Source organism: Dendrobates tinctorius, unplaced genomic scaffold, assembly GCF_039654945.1.
Source record: "Dendrobates tinctorius isolate UK_male_01 unplaced genomic scaffold, ASM3965494v1 ptg000021l, whole genome shotgun sequence".
Taxonomy (NCBI): Eukaryota; Metazoa; Chordata; class Amphibia; order Anura; family Dendrobatidae; genus Dendrobates; species Dendrobates tinctorius.
In genome coordinates, this window is record NW_027361689.1 from 35,010,340 (window position 1) to 35,021,373 (window position 11,034).

General features: G+C 40.7%; 1 non-coding gene across 1 annotated transcript; it reads left to right on the forward strand.

Moving 5' to 3' along the window:
• The first annotated feature begins 10,684 nt into the window (after positions 1 to 10,684).
• TRNAA-UGC (transfer RNA alanine (anticodon UGC)) lies at positions 10,685 to 10,756 on the forward strand. The gene has a single exon. It is a non-coding gene; the product is annotated as a tRNA-Ala (tRNA).
• Positions 10,757 to 11,034: the final 278 nt, after the last annotated feature.

Below are 11,034 nucleotides of genomic sequence, written 5' to 3' on the forward strand. Positions count from 1 at the left end.
TTGTCTGCAGCCCATCAGGGGACATAAGCACCGCCACGAGACCGTCAGGGGGCGCAGCGCTCAGAGATGTTCCCATCCGGGAGGTGTTGTACACTTTCTTCCTAATTGATTGAGATAATCGAAGAGTGTCGTCCATTAGTGAACAATCCATTTAAAAATATGGGAAAAAGAGAATTGTATTTTTAAAAATTTGCTTAAAAAAAGAAGCAAAAATGGCAAAAATAGAATCCTCTCCTCTTCCCATATTGTACATATAACCAAATAATAAAGAATTAAAGTAGTTTTGCTTCGTCCCTAATAGTCCAGACTGTTGGAATATGATGTCATTTATGCTGCAGAATTATGAAAAAAGAAAAACGAATTGTGAGAAGCTCTATGATGGTAGATTCAGAGTCAGATTCTCGTCATGGATCGTTCTCAGAATTGAGATCACACATCAGTCAGTGTGTGCAGGGGATGTAGCTCGGTGGTAGAGCGCATGCTTTGCATGTATGAGGCCTCGGGCTCAATCCCCGGCATCTCTAGCTTTTGTGTCAAATAACAAGAAAACTTACAAAATATTCAAAAATCTGATAAATGCCACTGCCACTAGGAATTTTGGGGCACCCTGGAGACTCCGGACAGGCTCCACCCCAGCGTCGCCTCCACCCTCCAACTGTCCACAGTCAAAAGATTGTTTAAGCCGCTGCCACGACAAGGTAGACTTTTGGCCAGGACCTACTCTACTCTAACCTATTAAACATTTGTGAAAATATCCAATACAATTTAGGTATATTTTTATTTATTTTTTAATTTTTAAAATGACCAATAATATCACATACAGGGGACAAATACCAGCACACCATGATTAGACACCATATTACCACCACTTAGTGACCTATTCTACCACATACAAGGAACAAATACCCCCGAAGAAGCCAACACGAAATGCGCATTGGGGCTGCGTTCTTGTGGGTCCCTGACTGAGGCATTATGGGTAAGAGCAGAGTTTACACTATATTTTGGATTGTGGCTCTATACTAATTTACAGTCATGTGTTAAAGTTTTTAACTGATGGACTCAGTTATATTTCTGGATTCAAATTAGGTTTATTGTACTAACAGAAAATGTGCAATCTGCATTTAAACAAAATTTGACTGGTGCAAAAGTATGGGCACCCTTATCATTTTCTTGATTTGAACACTCCTAACTACTTTTTACTGACTTCCTGAAGCACTAAATTAGTTTTGTAACCTCATTGAGCTTTGCACTTCATAGCCAGGTGTATCAAATTCAAAGTCAGGGCAGCACGGTGGCTCAGTGGGTTCGAATCCCACCAAGGACAACATCTGCAAGGAGTTTGTATGTTCTCCCCGTGTTTGCGTGGGTTTCCTCCGGGTACTCCGGTTTCCTCCCACACTCCAAAGACATACTGATAGGGAATTTAGATTGTGAGCCCCATCGGGGACAGTGATGAAAAATGTGTGCAAACTGTAAAGCGCTGCGGAATATGTTAGCGCTATATAAAAATAAAGATTATTATTTATTATTATTATCAAATCATGAGAAAAGATATTTAAGGTGGCCACTTGCAAGTAGTTCTCCTATTTGATTGTCCTATGAAGAGTGGCATCATGGGCTCCTCAAAACAACTCTCAAATGATCTGAAAACAAAGATTATTCAACATAGCTTTTCAGGGGAAGGATACAAAAAGTTGTCTCAGAGATTTAACCTGTCAGTTTCCACTGTGAGGAACATAGTAAGGAAATGGAAGAACACAGGTACAGTTCTTGTTAAGCCCAGAAGTGGCAGGCAAAGAAAAATATCAGAAAGGCAGAGAAGAAGAATGGTGAGAACAGTCAAGGACAATCCACAGACCACCTCCAAAGACCTGCAGCATCATCTTGCTGCAGATGGTGTCACTGTGCATCGGTCAACAATACAGCGCACTTTGCACAAGGAGAAGCTGTATGGGAGAGTGATGTGAAAGAAGCCGTTTCTGCAAGCACGCCACAAACAGTCGCCTGAGGTATGCAAAAGCACATTGGGACAAGCCAGTTACATTTTGGAAGAAGGTCCTGTGGACTGTTGAAAATAAAGATTGAGTTGTTTGGTCATACAAAAAGGCGTTATGCATGGAGGCTAAAAAACACAGCATTCCAAGAAAAACACTTGCTACCCACAATAAATTTGGTGGAGGTTCCATCATGCTTTGGGGCTGTGTGGCCAATGCCGGAACCGGGAATCTTGTTAAAGTTGAGGGTCGCATGGATTCAACTCAGTATCAACAAATTCTTGACAATAATGTGCAAGAATCAGTGACGAAGTTGAAGTTACGCAGGGGATGGATATTTCAGCAAGACAATGATCCAAAACACCGCTCCAAATCTACTCAGGCATTCATGCAGAGGAACAATTACAGTGTTCTGGAATGGCCATCCCAGTCCCCAGACCTGAATATCATTGAACATCTGTGGGATGATTTGAAGCGGGCTGTCCATGCTCGGCGACCATCAAACTTAACTGAACTAGAATTGTTTTGTAAACAGGAATGGTCACAAATACCTTCATCCAGGATCCAGGAACTCATTAATAGCTACAGAAAGCGACTAGAGGCTGTTATTTTTGCAAAAGGAGGATCTACAAAATATTAATGTCACTTTTATGTTGAGGTGCCCATACTTTTGCACCGGTCAAATTTTGTTTAAATGCAGATTGCACATTTTCTGTTAGTACAATAAACCTCATTTGAATCCACAAATATAACTGAGTCCATCAGTTATTAGATATATGAAACTGAAATAGCTGTTGCAAAAACCAAAATTGTTATAAAGAAAAAAGGTTAACATTAATAGGGGTGCCCAAACTTTAACATATGACTGTATATGCGGGTTGTCTCTCATGGATACATTAGAGGGTATTTGAACCCTCAATAATGACTTTTTATTATCTGTGACCCAGCCATTGAGCAATAAAAGCACCTTAAAGCATATTGTGGACTCCAACTCTGTGTATTAGTTGTTTCTATGTCTATAGAAATACATTGTATACAGCAGTGTATGTCTTTGTGCTTGCATTCTGAATGTGTGACCACCGCCTCACTTTACATAAAATTCTCATAGAGAATCTGATAACTTTAATAACAGTTGACTCCAGTCTTTGCGTTAGGCTGTGTTCACACGTTTTTGGTTTTTTTCTCGGATTTCTCAAAATATCCGCTCGAAGAACGCCTAAAAGAAGCTTCCCATTCATTTTAATGCATTTTGCACTTTTTGTGCATATTGATGCGGTCTTTTCTGCTCATTAATTTGAACTTGGGGGCCGCATTCCTTGAAGGACAAAGTTACATTTTTAGTGATACCGTTTTTTATTCTATACACCTTTTGAACATTTTTGCTGTGTTTTTTTAAAAAATGTTAAGAGCTTGGATGTGGCGATAACTACAATATGAGTGCACATTTGTTATGTCCCCTTATTGTAGTTATGTCCGCATACAGGTCCCCATATTATAGATATGTCCCCATAGCCAGGTCCCCATATTGTAGTCATGTCTCTATATCCAGGTCCCCATATTGTAGTCATGTCTCTATATCTAGGTCCCCATATTGTAGTCATGTCTCCATATCCAGGTTCTCATATTGAAACAAGGGAGGGTGAACCAAAGAAATACAATCATAAGGTCCATAGGTACTGAAAAAAATAAAATAACCTTATTGATCAAATTTCACAGACAAAGGTGGACAGGATAACAGGTGGGCAGATAAACAACCATGCACTGTGGAGGGCAGGTGCGACCAGCAATGTAATACAGTTAGAGGTCAAAAACATAGACCACGTTGGTATCAAATCCACTGTGGATCACGTAAAATAGTACATACTCTACATAGCCAAAAATTAGAAAGATAATTGAGTTAGATATCAATAAAGCACACAGGATAAGTGTGTATTCAACATATTTATACAGCTGACCAAAAATATAGTGTACTGGCCAATGTTACCTATTAATAGTACCTGGCAGAGAGTAGCAGTGGAAATAGCTGGTCAGTCTTTACACCCCGACGCACGTTTCGGATAAAAGACCTTCCTCAGTGAGCATGGAAGTGTCACCGATATGTGGGTTTAAAAAGGCAGAGGCCCGGAAGTCAATTAAGGCTGGAAGCCAGCAATTGTTGACGCGTCGTCACCCAGCAGCCAAACCAGAAACACATGAGGCCCCACGTGATCTGGCACCGGGTGCATCGCAGGCACAGAAGCAGATAGGGGATGGCGGCAGTAAGGAGGTGCACGCGCACTAGTATGCAACAGATGGAGGACCATATAAAGTACTGGCAAAACCGGCGTACATACAAAAAAAAAGAATATACATATCAGCAGCAAACTAGTGCATAAATATATATAAGGGCTGTCAATCAGCCATCAGAATTCACAGTACCACAAAAAGTTAATATAATAATACAAAATGACATATGCAAAAATTAATAAAGCACAAGGCTGCCAATCAGCCATCAGATGTTTAGATCCAAACATGATAGAAATTTATATAGGAAGCAACAATACATAATATCAAATACAATTACAGACGGAAGAGATCCTGCTAAATCACCATATAAAGTTAATATTTGGTAGATAAATCCTAATTAAAATGTACAATGCAATGGATCAACCACGAAGGAAAAAGAGAAAAATATTATAGCAGATATTACTGGTTATATTGAATATATAGACGTCCATACTTGTATATAACATATAAGCACTTGCAGATGATATCAGGATGGATATTGTATATAGAATATATGGAAAGGACACAAAAATGCCTTGATACACAATAAATATTCTATATTCAAGCATTACCGAAAATCAGTGTATACAGTGCAGTCAGTCAACCCCCAAACATGTTACAGTATATATTATTATATTATCATGAAAAAAAAATTAAAAAAAAGTTTTTTACATTTTTACGGAGGCGACCTGAATACACAATATCCACCCAAAGAGTTATTAGATACCTCATCAAAATAGTCAATATACGGGACAGAAGAAGACCATATATATATATATACAGCTCTGGCAGAAATTAGGAGACCACTGCACAGTGTTATAGAAATCAGCTTCTCTACATGTCTGACAGCCATTCCATTCCAGTGTCAGTTGAATTCCAATCAGAGCACACCTCATTCTACTTAATGTGCTTCTGATTAGGTGATCACCGGAACCAAATCTTATTTAACGAAGGAAAGTATAAAAGACCCTGCTGTGGTGGTCACATTCCTCTTGCAATAGGACAAGCTGGATGGCAAAACAAGTGCTAGTAATATCCCAAAGGTAATAGGAATTAAAAAATAACATAACCATGTGAAAGGAGTTGAAAAGTCTTCAGTGAGGAAAAGAAGGGCTCAATTCTGGCTTTACTAACAGAGGGATACAGAGAGCGTCATGTTGTCTTAAAATTTCTAAGACAGCAGTCCATTACAACAAGGTCAAGCAGCAGACATTGGGGACAACAAAGCTACAGACCGGCAGAGGGTGAAAACGACTCCTCACTGACCGGGATGACCGTCATCTTATTCGAATATCACTTGGCAACTGCAGGATGACATCAAGTGACCTACAAAAGGAATGGCAAATGGCAGCTGGGGTGAAGTGCACTGCAAGAACAGTTCGTAACAGGCTCCTGGAGGCAGGGCTCAAGTCATGTAAAGGTAGAAAAAAACCTTTCATCAATGAGAAGCAAAGGAGAGCCAGGCTGAAGTTTGCCAAAGACCATAAGGATTGGACCATAGAGGACAGGAGTAAGGTAATCTTCTCTGATGAGTCTGATTTTCAGCTTTGCCCAACATCTGGTCGTCTAATGGTTAGACAGAGACCTGGAGAGGCATACAAGCCACAGTGTCTTGTACTCACTGTGAAATTTGGTGGAGGATCGGTGATGATCTGGGGATGCTTCGGCAAGGCTGGAATTGGGCAGATTAATCTTAGCGGATGACGTATGAATCAATCCGCATACAAGGTTATCCTGGAAAAACAGTTGATTCCTTCTACTCAGGCAATGTTCCCCAACTCTGAGGACTGGTATTTCCAGCAGGACAATGCACCATGCCACACAGCTAGATCAATCAATGTGTGGATGAAGGACCACCACATCAAATCCCTGTCATGGTCAGCCTAATCTCCAGACCTGAACCTCATTGAAGGAAGATGGATAGTCACAAGCCATCAAACAAAGTACTGCTTAAATTTTTGTACCAGGAATGACATAAGGTCACCCAAAAGCAGTGTGAAAGACTGGTGGAAAGCAGCCAAGACGCATGAAAGCTGCGATTAAAAATCATGGTTATTCCAGAAAATATTGATTTCTGAACTCTTCCTGAGTTAAAAGTATGTAAAGATAAAAAAACAGAAAATCCCATTGTAGGATTTTTAAATAATTAATTTGCATTCTATTGCATGAAATATTTAAAAAATGGGAGAAGGAGGTGATTTTATTTTTTGCATTTTTTACATCTTTTTTTTAAGTAGAATAAAAAAGAGAATCCAGTCGTCCTCCTGGTTGTCAGAGGGTGGCACGCTCCTGATAATTCGGGGTGGCGGCTTGACTGAGCTTCTGTTCCTGCAAATCTGGGGACTTCGGAAGTTTTGGAAGTTATTTATAAGTGGAAAAAAAAGTCCGGGGCCTCATACATGCAAAGCATACGCTCTACCACTGAGCTACATCCCCCATATAGGTGCCTCAGCCCCATGCCTAAGCCATAGATGCATCTACTGCATGTAAACGACCATTGCACAAAGAAATGGGAGCAGCACTTACAGGCTTTTTGCTGTCCAGCTTGTAAGTGCTGCTCTGATCCTGTGATTTTCCAGTGCTGCAGAGTCAAAACTGCCTCTGTCTGCAGCATTATAAAGAGCTGGGAAAAGAATTGTCAGGAGTGCACCACCCCCTGACAACCAGGAGGCCGAGGAGCGGTGTGCTCCTGAAGATCGGATCTTGGGACAAATCCTTTAACCCCTTTACCCTAAAGGGTGGTTTGCACGTTCATGACCAGGCCAATATTTACAATTCAGACCACTGTCCCTTTACGAGGTAATAACTCTGGAACGCTTCCATCGATCCCGGTGATTCTGACATTATTTTCTTATGACATATTGTACTTCATGTTAGTGGTAAAATGTCATTCATATAACTTGCGTTTATTTGTGAAAAAAAACAGAAATTTGGTGAAAATTTTGAAAATTTCGCAATTTTCCAACTTTGAATTTTTATGCCCTTAAATCACAGAGATATGGCACACAAAACACTTAATAAGTAACATTTCCCACATGTTTACTTTACATCAACACAATTTTGGAACCAAAATTTTTTTTTAGTTAGGAAGTTATAAGGGTTAAAAGTTGACCAGCGATTTCTCGTTTTTGCAACACCATTATATTTTTAGGGACCACATCACATTTTAAGTCACTTTAAGGGGTATATATGATATAAAATACCCAAAAGTGACACCATTCTAAAAACTGCACCCCTCAAGGTGCTCAAAACCAGATTCAAGAAGTTTATTAACCCTTCAGGTGCTTCACAGGAATTTGTTGAATGTTTAAAATAAATGAACATTTAACTTTTTTTCACAAAAAAATTACTTCAGGTTCAATTTTTTTTATTTTACCAAGGGTAACAGGAGAAATTGGACTGCAAAAGTTATTGTGCAATTTGTCCTGAGTACGCTGACACCTGATATGTGGGGGAAAACAATGTTTCGGCACATGGCAGAGCTCAGAAGGGAAGGAGCGCCATTTGACTTTTTCAATGCAAAATTGGCTGGAATTCAGATCGGACGCCATGTCATGTTTGGAGAGCCCCTGATGTGCCCAAACAGTGGAAAGCCCCCACAAATGACACCATTTTGGAAACTAGACCCCTCAAGGAACTTATCTAGATATGTGGTGAGAACTTTGAACCCCCAAGGGTAACAGGACCCCAAAAGTTATTGTGCAATTTGTCTTGCATATGCTGATACCCCACATGTGGGGGTAAACCACTATTTGGGCGCATGGCAGAGCTCGGAAGGGAAGAAGCGCCATTTGACTTTTTTGGCTGAAATTATTATCGGACTCCATGCCGCGTTTGGAGAGCCACTGATGTGCCCAAACAGTGGAAACCCTGCACAAATGACATCATTTTGGAAACTAGACCCCACAAGGAACTTATCTAGATGTGTGGTGAGCACTTTGAACCCCCAAGGGCTTCACAGAAGTTTATAACGCCCGGACGTAAAAATAAAAAAATCATATTTTTTTCCACAAAAATGATATGTTTGCCCCCAATTTTTTATTTTCCTATGGGTAATAGGAGAAATTGGACCCCAAAAGTTGTTTTTCAATTTGCCCTGAGTAAGCTGATACCCCATATGTGGGGGTAAAACACTGGGCGCATGGTAGAGCTTGGAAGGAGCACCATTTGACTTTTTCAACGCAGAACGCTGGAATTGAGATCAGATGCCATGTTGCATTTGGAGAGCACCTGATATGCCCAAACAGTGGAAACCCCCCAATTATAACTCCAACCCTAACCCCAACACCCCCTAACCCTAATCTCAGCCCTAACCCTAGCCCTAACCCTAGCCCTAACGGGAAAATGGAAATAAATACATTTTTTTAATTTTATTATTTTTCCCTCACTAAGGGGGTGATAACGGGGGGTTTGATTTACTATTTATGGCGGTTTTTATATTTGGCAGCTGTCACACGCTAAAAGACGCTTTTTATTGTAAAAATAGTTTTTGCATCACCACATTTTGAGAGGTATAATTTTTCCATATTTTGACCCACTGAGTCATGTGAGGTCTTATTTTTTGTGGGACGAGTTGACGTTTTTATTGGTACCATTTTTGGGCATGTGACTTTTTTGATCGCTTTTTATTCCGATTTTTGGGAAGCAGAATGAACAAAAACCAGCGTTTCATGATTTTCTTTTGGGGGAGTGCGTTTACACCGTTCCGTGTGTGGTAAAATTGATAAAGCGGTTTTATTCTTCGGGTCAGTACAGTTACAGCGATACCTCATTTTTGTCGTTTTTTATGTTTTGGCGCTTTTATGCAATAAAAACAATTTTATGCAAAAAACAATTATTTTTGCATTGCTTTATTCTGCGAGCTATTGTAACTTTTTTATTTTTTCGCTGATGACGCTGTATGGCGGCTTGTTTTTTGCGGGACAAGATTATGTTTTCAGCGGTACCATGGTTATTTATATCCATCTTTTTAATTGCACATTTTGCACATTTTGTTCGGCGGTATGATAATAAAGCCTTGTTTTTTGCTTCGTTTTTTATTTTTATTTTTTAAGGGGTTCGCTAAAGGGGTTAACTAGTGGGACAGTTTTATAGGGCGGGTCGTTATGGAAGCGGCGATACTAAATATGTGTACTTTTATTGGTTTTTTTTTGTTTCCAAAAAATGAATTTATTAGGGAATATTTTTTTTTTTTAATTTATTTGGCGATTTTTTTATAAATTATTTTTACACTTTTTTTTTTTTTTTTACTTTATTGCATTGTCCCAGAGGGGACATCACTGTCACACTGTCACACTGTCACATCACAGATCGCTGTGACAGTTCAGTGATCTGACACTGGCGCTGCACCAGGCTTCCTCGTGCCTGCTCTCTGCAGGCACTGAGGAAGCTGCCTCCCTGCAGGCCCCCGAAGGTCCCACGGCCATATTGGATCTGGGGACCTGCAAGGAAGGAGGCCCCGCAGCAGCGCTGCACATCGCGCTGCTCTGGGGGTTTCAGGGAAGCACGGGGGGAGCCCCCTCCCTGCCGATGCTTCTCTAAACCCCCGTACACTGCGATCATGTTTGATCGCAGTGTGCCAGGGGTTAACATGCAGGGTGCCAGGTGTCAGCTGTGGTAATCAGCTGACACCTGGCCGTGATCAGCGGCGCCCCCCCCGGAGCGCCGTTGATCGCATTGACGTACTATCCTATCCTCGGTCATAGGGGTCCGGGTACCGTGCACGGTCTGATGTCTAATGTCTATTGTTCTTTTTTCCTGCATTTACCATGTGGGATAGATCACATAATTTTTCAATATTTTGGGCTTTTATGGAAAAGGTAAACCTTATCGATGAATTCTTTCGATTTTCTTATATTTAAAGGGATTGGTTCCCACTGTACATTGCTATAGAGCGCCCCGATGGTGACCGATACAAGAAGAAAGGTTACTTACCTACGGGATCAGGAGAGATGTCGCCTTTCAGCCGCCGCTGATTGTCTGCAGCCCATCAGGGGACATAAGCACCGTCACGAGACTGTCAGGGGGCGCAGCGCTCGGAGATGTTCCCATCCGGGAGGTGTTGTACACTTTCTTCCTAATTGATTGAGACAATCGAAAAGTGTCGTCCATTAATGAACAATCCCTTTAAAAATATGGGAAAAAGAGAATTGTATTTTTAAAAATTTGCTTAAAAAAAGATGCAAAAATGGCAAAAATAGAATCCTCTCCTCTTCCCATATTGTACATATAACCAAATAATAAAGAATTAAAGTAGTTTTGCTTCGTCCCTAATAGTCCAGACTGTTGGAATATGATGTCTTTTATGCTGCAGAATTATGAAAAAAGAAAAACGAACTGTGAGAAGATCTGTGATGGTAGATTCAGTCAGATTCTCGTCATGGATCGTTCTCAGAATTGAGATCACACATCAGACAGTGTGTGCAGGGGATGTAGCTCAGTGGTAGAGCGCATGCTTTGCATGTATGAGGCCCAGGGTCCAATCCCCGGCATCTCCACATTTTTGTAACAAATAACAAGAAAACTTCCAAAATATTCAGAAATCTGAAAAATGTGCGGAAATTCACCAGTCTTCTGTCTGGATGTAACACGAAGCCCGGAATCAGCGCTAAATATCAGACAGATTTGCTTTTGTTGATGATTCTATGCATAATAACTGTCGGACCCCAGGGGACACTGTAACCAGCACTATACATGTACAGACCGACATCGCTAGAGACTACAGAGGAGCAGATTGTGTTTGCAGACCCCTGATCCAGTTATTCTGAGGCTGTGA